Source organism: Lepus europaeus, unplaced genomic scaffold (assembly GCF_033115175.1).
Source record: "Lepus europaeus isolate LE1 unplaced genomic scaffold, mLepTim1.pri SCAFFOLD_43, whole genome shotgun sequence".
In the NCBI taxonomy this organism is placed as follows: Eukaryota; Metazoa; Chordata; class Mammalia; order Lagomorpha; family Leporidae; genus Lepus; species Lepus europaeus.
In genome coordinates, this window is record NW_026909305.1 from 327,403 (window position 1) to 343,586 (window position 16,184).

Here is a 16,184-nt window from a genome sequence, read left to right on the forward strand (position 1 = left end):
GGGGCTTGTCGGGCGGGGCCGACGCACGGTGGGTGAGTGGGGAGGGCTGCTGCTGGCACACACCAACTCCTGAAGCCTACTGGGGCGGTCCAAGGGCAAGGAGCTCGGAGCTTGGTCAGGGCTGTCCCAGCAGAACTTTTTGATGGTGGACGGACACGCCCGCGGGCCATCAGGTGTTGCGGGCAGGCCCCGGGGGCAGGCCCTGCTGAGTCCCCGAGCGCCACCTGGGTTCCTGCCACCAGCCTTGGGCCGGGGTGAGGTGCCACCTTGTGCGTAGAAGCCCTGCACACAGGCAAGAAGCCCCCCAGGCCCGCGGCGCACCTGACCCTGGAGCCCCCTGGCCGGCTGCAGCCACAGGGAACGGGGGTTCTGAGTTGGCAGGCCCCATTCCCGAAGCATCCACGGGCACTTCCCGAAGGGCTGACACCTGCTGCGCCTCAGCAGCCAGGCAACCTCCCTCCCTCTGGTCGGGCACTGCAAGCCACACAGCCACTTGTGTCCCCTGTGTCCCTCCCTGGAGGCCGCAGCGTGTTTTGGGTTTTGGCGCGGATGGGCCCCTCTCGGCTTCCGTAGTCCATTTGCCCCCGGAGCCTGCCAGACCCCTGGCTCTAGGAGGCTGCCCAGGGGAGCTGCCAACAGCCCCCAGGTGCTGGCTAGCCGCAGTGGCCGGCCACGGGGGGAGCACACACACCTGCGGGTGTCCCCGGGCCGCACATATGGACTGCCCCGCGCTTCCCGGCGTTGCAAATAGGCCCCCCGGGAAGCCCCGCCGGCCCTAGGGGATTGTCGGGCGGGGCCGACACACGGTGGGTGAGTGGGGAGGGCTGCTGCTGGCATACACCCACTCCTGAAGCCCACTGGGACGGTCCAAGGGCAAGGAGCTCAGAGCTCGGTCAGGGCTGTCCCAGCAGAACTTTTTGAGGGTGGACGGACACGCCCGCTGGCCATCAGGTGTTGCGGGCAGGCCCCGGGGTCGGGCCCTGCTGAGTCCCCGAGCGCCACCTGGGTTCCTGCCACCACCCTTGGGCCGGGATGAGGTGCCACCTTGTGCGTAGAAGCCCTGCACACAGGCAAGAAGCCCCCCAGGCCCGCGGCGCACCCGACCCTGGAGCCCCCTGGCCGGCTGCAGCCACAGGGAACGGGGGTTCTGAGTTGGCAGGCCCCATTCCCGAAGCATCCACGGGCACTTCCCGAAGGGCTGACACCTGCTGCGCCTCAGCAGCCAGCCAACCTCCCTCCCTCTGGTCGGGCACTGCAAGCCACACAGCCACTTGTGTCCCCTGTGTCCCTCCCTGGAGGCCGCAGCGCGTTTTGGGTTTTGGCGCGGACGGGCCCCTCTCGGCTTCCGTAGTCCATTTGCCCCCGGAGCCTGCCAGACCCCTGGCTCTAGGAGGCTGCCCAGGGGCGCTGCCAACAGCCCCCAGGTGCTGGCTAGCCGCAGCCGGCCACAGGGGAGCACGCACACCTGCGGGTGTCCCCATGCCGCACACACGGACTGCCCCGCGCTTCCCGGCGTTGCAAATAGGTCCCCCGGGAAGCCCCGCCGGCCCTAGGGGCTTGTCGGGCGGGGCCGACGCATGGTGGGTGAGTGGGGAGGGCTGCTGCTGGCACACACCCACTCCTGAAGCCCACTGGGGCGATCCAAGGGCGAGGAGCTCGGAGCTCGGTCAGGGCTGTCCCAGCAGAGCTTTCTGAGGGTGGACGGACACGCCCGCGGGCAATCAGGTGTTGCGGGCAGGCCCCGGGGGCAGGCCCTGCTGAGTCCCCGAGCGCCACCTGGGTTCCTGCCACCACCCTTGGGCCGGGATGAGGTGCCACCTTGTGCGTAGAAGCCCTGCACACAGGCAAGAAGCCCCCCAGGCCCGCGGCGCACCCGACCCTGGAGCCCCCTGGCCGGCTGCAGCCACAGGGAACGGGGGTTCTGAGTTGGCAGGCCCCATTCCCGAAGCATCCACGGGCACTTCCCGAAGGGCTGACACCTGCTGCGCCTCAGCAGCCAGCCAACCTCCCTCCCTCTGGTCGGGCACTGCAAGCCACACAGCCACTTGTGTCCCCTGTGTCCCTCCCAGGAGGCCGCAGCGCGTTTTGGGTTTTGGCGCGGACGGGCCCCTCTCAGCTTCCGTAGTCCATTTGCCCCTGGAGCCTGCCAGACCCCTGGCTCTAGGAGGCTGCCCAGGGGCACTGCCAACAGCCCCCAGGTGCTGGCTAGCCACAGCAGCCGGCCACGGGGGAGCACACACACCTGCGGGTGTCCCCGGGCCGCACACTCGGACTGCCCCGCGCTTCCCGGCGTTGCAAATAGGTCCCCCGGGAAGCCCCGCTGGCCCTAGGGGCTTGTCGGGCGGGGCCGACCCACGGTGGGTGAGTGGGGAGGGCTGCTGCTGGCACACACCCACTCCTGAAGCCCACTGGGGCGGTCCAAGGGCGAGGAGCTCGGAGCTCGGTCAGGGCTGTCCCAGCAGAACTTTTTGAGGGTGGACGGACACGCCCGCGGGCAATCAGGTGTTGCGGGCAGGCCCCGGGGGCAGGCCCTGCTGAGTCCCCGAGCGCCACCTGGGTTCCTGCCACCACCCTTGGGCCGGGATGAGGTGCCACCTTGTGCGTAGAAGCCCTGCACACAGGCAAGAAGCCCCCCAGGCCCGCGGCGCACCCGACCCTGGAGCCCCCTGGCCGGATGCAGCCACAGGGAACGGGGGTTCTGAGTTGGCAGGCCCCATTCCCGAAGCATCCACGGGCACTTCCCGAAGGGCTGACACCTGCTGCGCCTCAGCAGCCAGCCAACCTCCCTCCCTCTGGTCGGGCACTGCAAGCCACACAGCCACTTGTGTCCCCTGTGTCCCTCCCTGGAGGCCGCAGCGCGTTTTGGGTTTTGGCGCGGACGGGCCCCTCTCGGCTTCCGTAGTCCATTTGCCCCCGGAGCCTGCCAGACCCCTGGCTCTAGGAGGCTGCCCAGGGGCGCTGCCCACAGCCCCCAGGTGCTGGCTAGCCACAGCAGCCGGCCACGGGGGAGCACACACACCTGCGGGTGTCCCCGGGCCGCACACTCGGACTGCCCCGCGCTTCCCGGCGTTGCAAAAGGTCCCCCGGGAAGCCCCGCCGGCCCTAGGGGCTTGTCGGGCGGGGCCGACGCACGGTGGGTGAGTGGGGAGGGCTGCTGCTGGCACACACCCACTCCTGAAGCCCACTGGGGCGGTCCAAGGGCGAGGAGCTCGGAGCTCGGTCAGGGCTGTCCCAGCAGAACTTTTTGAGGGTGGACGGACACGCCCGCGGGCAATCAGGTGTTGCGGGCAGGCCCCGGGGGCAGGCCCTGCTGAGTCCCCGAGCGCCACCTGGGTTCCTGCCACCACCCTTGGGCCGGGATGAGGTGCCACCTTGTGCGTAGAAGCCCTGCACACAGGCAAGAAGCCCCCCAGGCCCGCGGCGCACCCGACCCTGGAGCCCCCTGGCCGGCTGCAGCCACAGGGAACGGGGGTTCTTTGTTGGCAGGCCCCATTCCCGAAGCATCCACGGGCACTTCCCGAAGGGCTGACACCTGCTGCGCCTCAGCAGCCAGCCAACCTCCCTCCCTCTGGTTGGGCACTGCAAGCCACGCAGCCACTTGTGTCCCCTGTGTCCCTCCCTGGAGGCCGCAGCGCGTTTTGGGTTTTGGCGCGGACGGGCCCCTCTCGGCTTCCGTTGTCCATTTGCCCCCGGAGCCTGCCAGACCCCTGGCTCTAGGAGGCTGCCCAGGGGCGCTGCCAACAGCCCTCAGGTGCTGGCTAGCCGCAGCAGCCGGCCACGGGGGAGCACACACACCTGCGGGTGTCCCCAGGCCGCACACACGGACTGCCCCGCGCTTCCCGGTGTTGCAAATAGGTCCCCCGCGAAGCCCCGCCGGCCCTAGGGGCTTGTCGGGCGGGGCCGACGCACGGTGGGTGAGTGGGGAGGGCTGCTGCTGGCACACACCAACTCCTGAAGCCTACTGGGGCGGTCCAAGGGCAAGGAGCTCGGAGCTTGGTCAGGGCTGTCCCAGCAGAACTTTTTGATGGTGGACGGACACGCCCGCGGGCCATCAGGTGTTGCGGGCAGGCCCCGGGGGCAGGCCCTGCTGAGTCCCCGAGCGCCACCTGGGTTCCTGCCACCACCCTTGGGCCGGGGTGAGGTGCCACCTTGTGCGTAGAAGCCCTGCACACAGGCAAGAAGCCCCCCAGGCCCGCGGCGCACCTGACCCTGGAGCCCCCTGGCCGGCTGCAGCCACAGGGAACGGGGGTTCTGAGTTGGCAGGCCCCATTCCCGAAGCATCCACGGGCACTTCCCGAAGGGCTGACACCTGCTGCGCCTCAGCAGCCAGCCAACCTCCCTCCCTCTGGTCGGGCACTGCAAGCCACACAGCCACTTGTGTCCCCTGTGTCCCTCCCTGGAGGCCGCAGCGTGTTTTGGGTTTTGGCGCGGATGGGCCCCTCTCGGCTTCCGTAGTCCATTTGCCCCCGGAGCCTGCCAGACCCCTGGCTCTAGGAGGCTGCCCAGGGGAGCTGCCAACAGCCCCCAGGTGCAGGCTAGCCGCAGTGGCCGGCCACGGGGGGAGCACACACACCTGCGGGTGTCCCCGGGCCGCACATATGGACTGCCCCGCGCTTCCCGGCGTTGCAAATAGGCCCCCCGGGAAGCCCCGCCGGCCCTAGGGGATTGTCGGGCGGGGCCGACACACGGTGGGTGAGTGGGGAGGGCTGCTGCTGGCATACACCCACTCCTGAAGCCCACTGGGACGGTCCAAGGGCGAGGAGCTCAGAGCTCGGTCAGGGCTGTCCCAGCAGAACTTTTTGAGGGTGGACGGACACGCCCGCTGGCCATCAGGTGTTGCGGGCAGGACCCGGGGTCGGGCCCTGCTGAGTCCCCGAGCGCCACCTGGGTTCCTGCCACCACCCTTGGGCCGGGATGAGGTGCCACCTTGTGCGTAGAAGCCCTGCACACAGGCAAGAAGCCCCCCAGGCCCGCGGCGCACCCGACCCTGGAGCCCCCTGGCCGGCTGCAGCCACAGGGAACGGGGGTTCTGAGTTGGCAGGCCCCATTCCCGAAGCATCCACGGGCACTTCCCGAAGGGCTGACACCTGCTGCGCCTCAGCAGCCAGCCAACCTCCCTCCCTCTGGTCGGGCACTGCAAGCCACACAGCCACTTGTGTCCCCTGTGTCCCTCCCTGGAGGCCGCAGCGCGTTTTGGGTTTTGGCGCGGACGGGCCCCTCTCGGCTTCCGTAGTCCATTTGCCCCCGGAGCCTGCCAGACCCCTGGCTCTAGGAGGCTGCCCAGGGGCGCTGCCAACAGCCCCCAGGTGCTGGCTAGCCGCAGCAGCCGGCCACAGGGGAGCACGCACACCTGCGGGTGTCCCCAGGCCGCACACACGGACTGCCCCGCGCTTCCCGGCGTTGCAAATAGGTCCCCCGGGAAGCCTCGCCGGCCCTAGGGGCTTGTCGGGCGGGGCCGACGCATGGTGGGTGAGTGGGGAGGGCTGCTGCTGGCACACACCCACTCCTGAAGCCCACTGGGGCGATCCAAGGGCGAGGAGCTCGGAGCTCGGTCAGGGCTGTCCCAGCAGAGCTTTCTGAGGGTGGACGGACACGCCCGCGGGCAATCAGGTGTTGCGGGCAGGCCCCGGGGGCAGGCCCTGCTGAGTCCCCGAGCGCCACCTGGGTTCCTGCCACCACCCTTGGGCCGGGATGAGGTGCCACCTTGTGCGTAGAAGCCCTGCACACAGGCAAGAAGCCCCCCAGGCCCGCGGCGAACCCGACCCTGGAGCCCCCTGGCCGGCTGCAGCCACAGGGAACGGGGGTTCTGAGTTGGCAGGCCCCATTCCCGAAGCATCCACGGGCACTTCCCGAAGGGCTGACACCTGCTGCGCCTCAGCAGCCAGCCAACCTCCCTCCCTCTGGTCGGGCACTGCAAGCCACACAGCCACTTGTGTCCCCTGTGTCCCTCCCTGGAGGCCGCAGCGCGTTTTGGGTTTTGGCGCGGACGGGCCCCTCTCGGCTTCCGTAGTCCATTTGCCCCTGGAGCCTGCCAGACCCCTGGCTCTAGGAGGCTGCCCAGGGGCGCTGCCAACAGCCCCCAGGTGCTGGCTAGCCACAGCAGCCGGCCACGGGGGAGCACACACACCTGCGGGTGTCCCCGGGCCGCACACTCGGACTGCCCCGCGCTTCCCGGCGTTGCAAATAGGTCCCCCGGGAAGCCCCGCTGGCCCTAGGGGCTTGTCGGGCGGGGCCGACCCACGGTGGGTGAGTGGGGAGGGCTGCTGCTGGCACACACCCACTCCTGAAGCCCACTGGGGCGGTCCAAGGGCGAGGAGCTCGGAGCTCGGTCAGGGCTGTCCCAGCAGAACTTTTTGAGGGTGGACGGACACGCCCGCGGGCAATCAGGTGTTGCGGGCAGGCCCTGGGGGCAGGCCCTGCTGAGTCCCCGAGCGCCACCTGGGTTCCTGCCACCACCCTTGGGCCGGGATGAGGTGCCACCTTGTGCGTAGAAGCCCTGCACACAGGCAAGAAGCCCCCCAGGCCCGCGGCGCACCTGACCCTGGAGCCCCCTGGCCGGCTGCAGCCACAGGGAACGGGGGTTCTGAGTTGGCAGGCCCCATTCCCGAAGCATCCACGGGCACTTCCCGAAGGGCTGACACCTGCTGCGCCTCAGCAGCCAGCCAACCTCCCTCCCTCTGGTCGGGCACTGCAAGCCACACATCCACTTGTGTCCCCTGTGTCCCTCCCTGGAGGCCGCAGCGTGTTTTGGGTTTTGGGGCGGATGGGCCCCTCTCGGCTTCCGTAGTCCATTTGCCCCCGGAGCCTGCCAGACCCCTGGCTCTAGGAGGCTGCCCAGGGGCGCTGCCAACAGCCCCCAGGTGCTGGCTAGCCGCAGTGGCCGGCCACGGGGGGAGCACACACACCTGCGGGTGTCCCCGGGCCGCACACATGGACTGCCCCGCGCTTCCCGGCGTTGCAAATAGGCCCCCCGGGAAGCCCCGCCGGCCCTAGGGGCTTGTCGGGCGGGGCCGACACACGGTGGGTGAGTGGGGAGGGCTGCTGCTGGCATACACCCACTCCTGAAGCCCACTGGGGCGGTCCAAGGGCGAGGAGCTCAGAGCTCGGTCAGGGCTGTCCCAGCAGAACTTTTTGAGGGTGGACGGACACGCCCGCGGGCAATCAGGTGTTGCGGGCAGGCCCCGGGGGCAGGCCCTGCTGAGTCCCCGAGCGCCACCTGGGTTCCTGCCACCACCCTTGGGCCGGGATGAGGTGCCACCTTGTGCGTAGAAGCCCTGCACACAGGCAAGAAGCCCCCCAGGCCCGCGGCAACCCGACCCTGGAGCCCCCTGGCCGGCTGCAGCCACAGGGAACGGGGGTTCTTTGTTGGCAGGCCCCATTCCCGAAGCATCCACGGGCACTTCCCGAAGGGCTGACACCTGCTGCGCCTCAGCAGCCAGCCAACCTCCCTCCCTCTGGTCGGGCACTGCAAGCCACACAGCCACTCGTGTCCCCTGTGTCCCTCCCTGGAGGCCGCAGCGCGTTTTGGGTTTTGGCGCGGACGGGCCCCTCTCGGCTTCCGTAGTCCATTTGCCCCCGGAGCCTGCCAGACCCCTGGCTCTAGGAGGCTGCCCAGGGGCGCTGCCCACAGCCCCCAGGTGCTGGCTAGCCACAGCAGCCGGCCACGGGGGAGCACACACACCTGCGGGTGTCCCCGGGCCGCACACTCGGACTGCCCCGCGCTTCCCGGCGTTGCAAATAGGTCCCCCGGGAAGCCCCGCCGGCCCTAGGGGCTTGTCGGGCGGGGCCGACGCACGGTGGGTGAGTGGGGAGGGCTGCTGCTGGCACACACCCACTCCTGAAGCCCACTGGGGCGGTCCAAGGGCGAGGAGCTCGGAGCTCGGTCAGGGCTGTCCCAGTAGAACTTTTTGAGGGTGGACGGACACGCCCGCGGGCAATCAGGTGTTGCGGGCAGGCCCCGGGGGCAGGCCCTGCTGAGTCCCCGAGCGCCACCTGGGTTCCTGCCACCACCCTTGGGCCGGGATGAGGTGCCACCTTGTGCGTAGAAGCCCTGCACACAGGCAAGAAGCCCCCCAGGCCCGCGGCGCACCCGACCCTGGAGCCCCCTGGCCGGCTGCAGCCACAGGGAACGGGGGTTCTGAGTTGGCAGGCCCCATTCCCGAAGCATCCACGGGCACTTCCCGAAGGGCTGACACCTGCTGCGCCTCAGCAGCCAGCCAACCTCCCTCCCTCTGGTCGGGCACTGCAAGCCACACAGCCACTCGTGTCCCCTGTGTCCCTCCCTGGAGGCCGCAGCGCGTTTTGGGTTTTGGCGCGGACGGGCCCCTCTCGGCTTCCGTTGTCCAATTGCCCCCGGAGCCTGCCAGACCCCTGGCTCTAGGAGGCTGCCCAGGGGCGCTGGCAACAGCCCTCAGGTGCTGGCTAGCCGCAGCAGCCGGCCACGGGGGAGCACACACACCTGCGGGTGTCCCCAGGCCGCACACACGGACTGCCCCGCGCTTCCCGGTGTTGCAAATAGGTCCCCCGGGAAGCCCCGCTGGCCCTAGGGGCTTGTCGGGCGGGGCCGACGCACGGTGGGTGAGTGGGGAGGGCTGCTGCTGGCACACACCCACTCCTGAAGCCCACTGGGGCGGTCCAAGGGCGAGGAGCTCGGTCAGGGCTGTCCCAGCAGAGCTTTCTGAGGGTGGACGGACACGCCCGCGGGCAATCAGGTGTTGCGGGCAGGCCCCGGGGGCAGGCCCTGCTGAGTCCCCGAGCGCCACCTGGGTTCCTGCCACCACCCTTGGGCCGGGATGAGGTGCCACCTTGTGCGTAGAAGCCCTGCACACAGGCAAGAAGCCCCCCAGGCCCGCGGCGCACCCGACCCTGGAGCCCCCTGGCCGGCTGCAGCCACAGGGAACGGGGGTTCTGAGTTGGCAGGCCCCATTCCCGAAGCATCCACGGGCACTTCCCGAAGCGCTGACACCTGCTGCGCCTCAGCAGCCAGCCAACCTCCCTCCCTCTGGCCGGGCACTGCAAGCCACACAGCCACTTGTGTCCCCTGTGTCCCTCCCTGGAGGCCGCTGCGCGTTTTGGGTTTTGGCGCGGACGGGCCCCTCTCAGCTTCCGTAGTCCATTTGCCCCTGGAGCCTGCCAGACCCCTGGCTCTAGGAGGCTGCCCAGGGGCGCTGCCAACAGCCCCCAGGTGCTGGCTAGCCACAGCAGCCGGCCACGGGGGAGCACACACACCTGCGGGTGTCCCCGGGCCGCACACTCGGACTGCCCCGCGCTTCCCGGCGTTGCAAATAGGTCCCCCGGGAAGCCCCGCCGGCCCTAGGGGCTTGTCGGGCGGGGCCGACGCACGGTGGGTGAGTGGGGAGGGCTGCTGCTGGCACACACCCACTCCTGAAGCCCACTGGGGCGATCCAAGGGCGATGAGCTCGGAGCTCGGTCAGGGCTGTCCCAGCAGAACTTTTTGAGGGTGGACGGACACGCCCGCGGGCAATCAGGTGTTGCGGGCAGGCCCCGGGGGCAGGCCCTGCTGAGTCCCCGAGCGCCACCTGGGTTCCTGCCACCACCCTTGGGCCGGGATGAGGTGCCACCTTGTGCGTAGAAGCCCTGCACACAGGCAAGAAGCCCCCCAGGCCCGCGGCGCACCCGACCCTGGAGCCCCCTGGCCGGCTGCAGCCACAGGGAACGGGGGTTCTGAGTTGGCAGGCCCCATTCCCGAAGCATCCACGGGCACTTCCCGAAGGGCTGACACCTGCTGCGCCTCAGCAGCCAGCCAACCTCCCTCCCTCTGGTCGGGCACTGCAAGCCACACAGCCACTTGTGTCCCGTGTCCCTCCCTGGAGGCCGCAGCGCGTTTTGGGTTTTGGCGCGGACGGGCCCCTCTCAGCTTCCGTAGTCCATTTGCCCCTGGAGCCTGCCAGACCCCTGGCTCTAGGAGGCTGCCCAGGGGTGCTGCCAACAGCCCCCAGGTGCTGGCTAGCCACAGCAGCCGGCCACGGGGGAGCACACACACCTGCGGTTGTCCCCGGGCCGCACACTCGGACTGCCCCGCGCTTCCCGGCGTTGCAAATAGGTCCCCCGGGAAGCCCCGCCGGCCCTAGGAGCTTGTCGGGCGGGGCCGACCCACGGTGGGTGAGTGGGGAGGGCTGCTGCTGGCACACACCCACTCCTGAAGCCCACTGGGGCGGTCCAAGGGCGAGGAGCTCGGAGCTCGGTCAGGGCTGTCCCAGCAGAACTTTTTGAGGGTGGACGGACACGCCCGCGGGCAATCAGGTGTTGCGGGCAGGCCCCGGGGGCAGGCCCTGCTGAGTCCCCGAGCGCCACCTGGGTTCCTGCCACCACCCTTGGGCCGGGATGAGGTGCCACCTTGTGCGTAGAAGCCCTGCACACAGGCAAGAAGCCCCCCAGGCCCGCGGCGCACCCGACCCTGGAGCCCCCTGGCCGGCTGCAGCCACAGGGAACGGGGGTTCTTTGTTGGCAGGCCCCATTCCCGAAGCATCCACGGGCACTTCCCGAAGGGCTGACACCTGCTGCGCCTCAGCAGCCAGCCAACCTCCCTCCCTCTGGTTGGGCACTGCAAGCCACGCAGCCACTTGTGTCCCCTGTGTCCCTCCCTGGAGGCCGCAGCGCGTTTTGGGTTTTGGCGCGGACGGGCCCCTCTCGGCTTCCGTTGTCCATTTGCCCCCGGAGCCTGCCAGACCCCTGGCTCTAGGAGGCTGCCCAGGGGCGCTGCCAACTGCCCTCATGTGCTGGCTAGCCGCAGCAGCCGGCCACGGGGGAGCACACACACCTGCGGGTGTCCCCAGGCCGCACACACGGACTGCCCCGCGCTTCCCGGTGTTGCAAATAGGTCCCCCGCGAAGCCCCGCCGGCCCTAGGGGCTTGTCGGGCGGGGCCGACGCACGGTGGGTGAGTGGGGAGGGCTGCTGCTGGCACACACCCACTCCTGAAGCCCACTGGGGCGGTCCAAGTGCGAGGAGCTCGGTCAGGGCTGTCCCAGCAGAGCTTTCTGAGGGTGGACGGACACGCCCGCGGGCAATCAGGTGTTGCGGGCAGGCCCCGGGGGCAGGCCCTGCTGAGTCCCCGAGCGCCACCTGGGTTTCTGCCACCACCCTTGGGCCGGGATGAGGTGCCACCTTGTGCGTAGAAGCCCTGCACACAGGCAAGAAGCCCCCCAGGCCCGCGGCGCACCCGACCCTGGAGCCCCCTGGCCGGCTGCAGCCACAGGGAATGGGGGTTCTGAGTTGGCAGGCCCCATTCCCGAAGCATCCACGGGCACTTCCCGAAGGGCTGACACCTGCTGCGCCTCAGCAGCCAGCCAACCTCCCTCCCTCTGGCCGGGCACTGCAAGCCACACAGCCACTTGTGTCCCCTGTGTCCCTCCCTGGAGGCCGCAGCGCGTTTTGGGTTTTGGCGCGGACGGGCCCCTCTCGGCTTCCGTAGTCCATTTGCCCCCGGAGCCTGCCAGACCCCTGGCTCTAGGAGGCTGCCCAGGGGCGCTGCCAACAGCCCCCAGGTGCTGGCTAGCCGCCTCGGCCGGCCATGCGGGGAGCAAACACACCTGCGGGTGTCCCCGGGCCGCACACACGAACTGCCCCGCGCTTCCCGGCGTTGCAAATAGGCCCCCTGAGAAGCCCCACCCGCCCTAGGGGCTTGTCGGGTGGGGCCGACGCACGGTGGGTGAGTGGGGAGGGCTGCTGCTGGCACACACCCACTCCTGAAGCTCACTGGGGCGGTCCAAGGGCGAGGAGCTCGGAGCTCGGTCAGGGCTGTCCCAGCAGAACTTTTTGAGGGTGGACGGACACGCCCGCGGGCAATCAGGTGTTGCGGGCAGGCCCCGGGGGCAGGCCCTGCTGAGTCCCCGAGCGCCACCTGGGTTTCTGCCACCACCCTTGGGCCGGGATGAGGTGCCACCTTGTGCGTAGAAGCCCCGCACACAGGCAAGAAGCCCCCCAGGCCCGCGGCGCACCCGACCCTGGAGCCCCCTGGCCGGATGCAGCCACAGGGAACAGGGGTTCTTTGTTGGCAGGCCTCATTCACGAAGCATCCACGGGCACTTCCCGAAGGGCTGACACCTGCTGCGCCTCAGCAGCCAGCCAACCTCCCTCCCTCTGGCCGGGCACTGCAAGCCACACAGCCACTTGTGTCCCCTGTGTCCCTCCCTGGAGGCCGCAGTGCGTTTTGGGTTTTGGCGCAGACGGGCCCCTCTCGGCTTCCGTAGTCCATTTGCCCCCGGAGCCTGCCAGACCCCTGGCTCTAGGAGGCTGCCCAGGGGCGCTGCCAACAGCCCCCAGATGCTGGCTAGCCGCAGCAGCCGGCCACGGGGGAGCACACACACCTGCGGGTGTCCCCAGGCCGCACACACGGACTGCCCCGCGCTTCCCGGCGTTGCAAATAGGTCCCCCGGGAAGCCCCGCCGGCCCTAGGGGCTTGTCGGGCGGGGCCGACGCAGGGTGGGTGAGCGGGGAGGGCTGCTGCTGGCACACACCCACTCCTGAAGCCCACTGGGGCGGTCCAAGGGCGAGGAGCTCGGAGCTCGGTCAGGGCTGTCCCAGCAGAACTTTTTGAGGGTGGACGGACACGCCCGCGGGCAATCAGGTGTTGCGGGCAGGCCCCGGGGGCAGGCCCTGCTGAGTCCCCGAGCGCCACCTGGGTTCCTGCCACCACCCTTGGGCCGGGATGAGGTGCCACCTTGTGCGTAGAAGCCCTGCACACAGGCAAGAAGCCCCCCAGGCCCGCGGCGCACCCGACCCTGGAGCCCCCTGGCCGGCTGCAGCCACAGGGAACGGGGGTTCTGAGTTGGCAGGCCCCATTCCCGAAGCATCCACGGGCACTTCCCGAAGGGCTGACACCTGCTGCGCCTCAGCAGCCAGCCAACCTCCCTCCCTCTGGCCGGACACTGCAAGCCACACAGCCACTTGTGTCCCCTGTGTCCCTCCCTGGAGGCAGCAGCGCGTTTTGGTTTTGGCGCGGACGGGCCCCTCTCGGCTTCCGTAGTCCATTTGCCCCCGGAGCCTGCCAGACCCCTGCCTCTAGGAGGCTGCCCAGGGGCGCTGCCAACAGCCCCCAGGTGCTGGCTAGCCGCAGCAGCCGGCCACGGGGGAGCACACACACCTGCGGGTGTCCCCAGGCCGCACACACGGACTGCCCCGCGCTTCCCGGCGTTGCAAATAGGTCCCCCGGGAAGCCCTGCCGGCCCTAGGGGCTTGTCGGGCGGGGCCGACACACGGTGGGTGAGTGGGGAGGGCTGCTGCTGGCACACACCCACTCCTGAAGCCCACTGGGGCGGTCCAAGGGCGAGGAGCTCGGAGCTCGGTCAGGGCTGTCCCAGCAGAACTTTTTGAGGGTGGACGGACACGCCCGCGGGCAATCAGGTGTTGCGGGCAGGCCCCGGGGGCAGGCCCTGCTGAGTCCCCGAGCGCCACCTGGGTTCCTGCCACCACCCTTGGGCCGGGATGAGGTGCCACCTTGTGCGTAGAAGCCCTGCACACAGGCAAGAAGCCCCCCAGGCCCGCGGCGCACCCGACCCTGGAGCCCCCTGGCCGGCTGCAGCCACAGGGAACGGGGGTTCTGAGTTGGCAGGCCCCATTCCCGAAGCATCCACGGGCACTTCCCGAAGGGCTGACACCTGCTGCGCCTCAGCAGCCAGCCAACCTCCCTCCCTCTGGCCGGGCACTGCAAGCCACACAGCCACTTGTGTCCCCTGTGTCCCTCCCTGGAGGCCGCAGCGCGTTTTGGGTTTTGGCGCGGACGGGCCCCTCTCGGCTTCTGTAGTCCATTTGCCCCCGGAGCCTGCCAGACCCCTGGCTCTAGGAGGCTGCCCAGGGGCGCTGCCAACAGCCCCCAGGTGCTGGCTAGCCGCAGCAGCCGGCCACGGGGGAGCACACACACCTGCGGGTGTCCCCAGGCCGCACACACGGACTGCCCCGCGCTTCCCGGCGTTGCAAATAGGTCCCCCGGGAAGCCCCGCCGGCCCTAGGGGCTTGTCGGGCGGGGCCGACGCACGGTGGGTGAGTGGGGAGGGCTGCTGCTGGCACACACCCACTCCTGAAGCCCACTGGGGCGGTCCAAGGGCGAGGAGCTCGGAGCTCGGTCAGGGCTGTCCCAGCAGAACTTTTTGAGGGTGGACGGACACGCCCGCGGGCAATCAGGTGTTGCGGGCAGGCCCCGGGGGCAGGCCCTGCTGAGTCCCCGAGCGCCACCTGGGTTCCTGCCACCACCCTTGGGCCGGGATGAGGTGCCACCTTGTGCGTAGAAGCCCTGCACACAGGCAAGAAGCCCCCCAGGCCCGCGGCGCACCCGACCCTGGAGCCCCCTGGCCGGCTGCAGCCACAGGGAACGGGGGTTCTGAGTTGGCAGGCCCCATTCCCGAAGCATCCACGGGCACTTCCCGAAGGGCTGACACCTGCTGCGCCTCAGCAGCCAGCCAACCTCCCTCCCTCTGGCCGGGCACTGCAAGCCACACAGCCACTTGTGTCCCCTGTGTCCCTCCCTGGAGGCCGCAGCGCGTTTTGGGTTTTGGCGCGGACGGGCCCCTCTCGGCTTCCGTAGTCCATTTGCCCCCGGAGCCTGCCAGACCCCTGGCTCTAGGAGGCTGCCCAGGGGCGCTGCCAACAGCCCCCAGGTGCTGGCTAGCCGCCTCGGCCGGCCATGGGGGGAGCACACACACCTGCGGGTGTCCCCGGGCCGCACACACGAACTGCCCCGTGCTTCCCGGCGTTGAATATAGGCCCCCCGGGAAGCCCCACCCGCCCTAGGGGCTTGTCGGGTGGGGCCGACGCACGGTGGGTGAGTGGGGAGGGCTGCTGCTGGCACACACCCACTCCTGAAACCCACTGGGGCGGTCCAAGGGCGAGGAGCTCGGAGCTCGGTCAGGGCTGTCCCAGCAGAACTTTTTGAGGGTGGACGGACACGCCCGCGGGCAATCAGGTGTTGCGGGCAGGCCCCGGGGGCAGGCCCTGCTGAGTCCCCGAGCGCCACCTGGGTTCCTGCCACCACCCTTGGGCCGGGATGAGGTGCCACCTTGTGCGTAGAAGCCCTGCACACAGGCAAGAAGCCCCCCAGGCCCGCGGCGCACCCGACCCTGGAGCCCCCTGGCCGGCTGCAGCCACAGGGAACGGGGGTTCTGAGTTGGCAGGCCCCATTCCCGAAGCATCCACGGGCACTTCCCGAAGGGCTGACACCTGCTGCGCCTCAGCAGCCAGCCAACCTCCCTCCCTCTGGCCGGGCACTGCAAGCCACACAGCCACTTGTGTCCCCTGTGTCCCTCCCTGGAGGCCGCAGCGCGTTTTGGGTTTTGGCGCGGACGGGCCCCTCTCGGCTTCCGTAGTCCATTTGCCCCCGGAGCCTGCCAGACCCCTGGCTCTAGGAGGCTGCCCAGGGGCGCAGCCAACAGCCCCCAGGTGCTGGCTAGCCGCAGCAGCCGGCCACGGGGGAGCACACACACCTGCGGGTGTCCCCAGGCCGCACACACGGACTGCCCCGCGCTTCCCGGCATTGCAAATAGGTCCCCCGGGAAGCCCTGCCGGCCCTAGGGGCTTGTCGGGCGGGGCCGACGCACGGTGGGTGAGTGGGGAGGGCTGCTGCTGGCACACACCCACTCCTGAAGCCCACTGGGGCGGTCCAAGGGCGAGGAGCTCGGAGCTCGGTCAGGGCTGTCCCAGCAGAACTTTTTGAGGGTGGACGGACACGCCCGCGGGCAATCAGGTGTTGCGGGCAGGCCCCGGGGGCAGGCCCTGCTGAGTCCCCGAGCGCCACCTGGGTTCCTGCCACCACCCTTGGGCCGGGATGAGGTGCCACCTTGTGCGTAGAAGCCCTGCACACAGGCAAGAAGCCCCCCAGGCCCGCGGCGCACCCGACCCTGGAGCCCCCTGGCCGGCTGCAGCCACAGGGAACGCGGGTTCTGAGTTGGCAGGCCCCATTCCCGAAGCATCCACGGGCACTTCCCAAAGGGCTGACACCTGCTGCGCCTCAGCAGCCAGCCAACCTCCCTCCCTCTGGCCGGGCACTGCAAGCCACACAGCCACTTGTGTCCCCTGTGTCCCTCCCTGGAGGCCGCAGCGCGTTTTGGGTTTTGGCGCGGACGGGCCCCTCACGGCTTCCGTAGTCCATTTGCCCCCGGAGCCTGCCAGACCCCTGGCTCTAGGAGGCTGCCCAGGGGCGCTGCCAACAGCCCCCAGGTGCTGGCTAGCCGC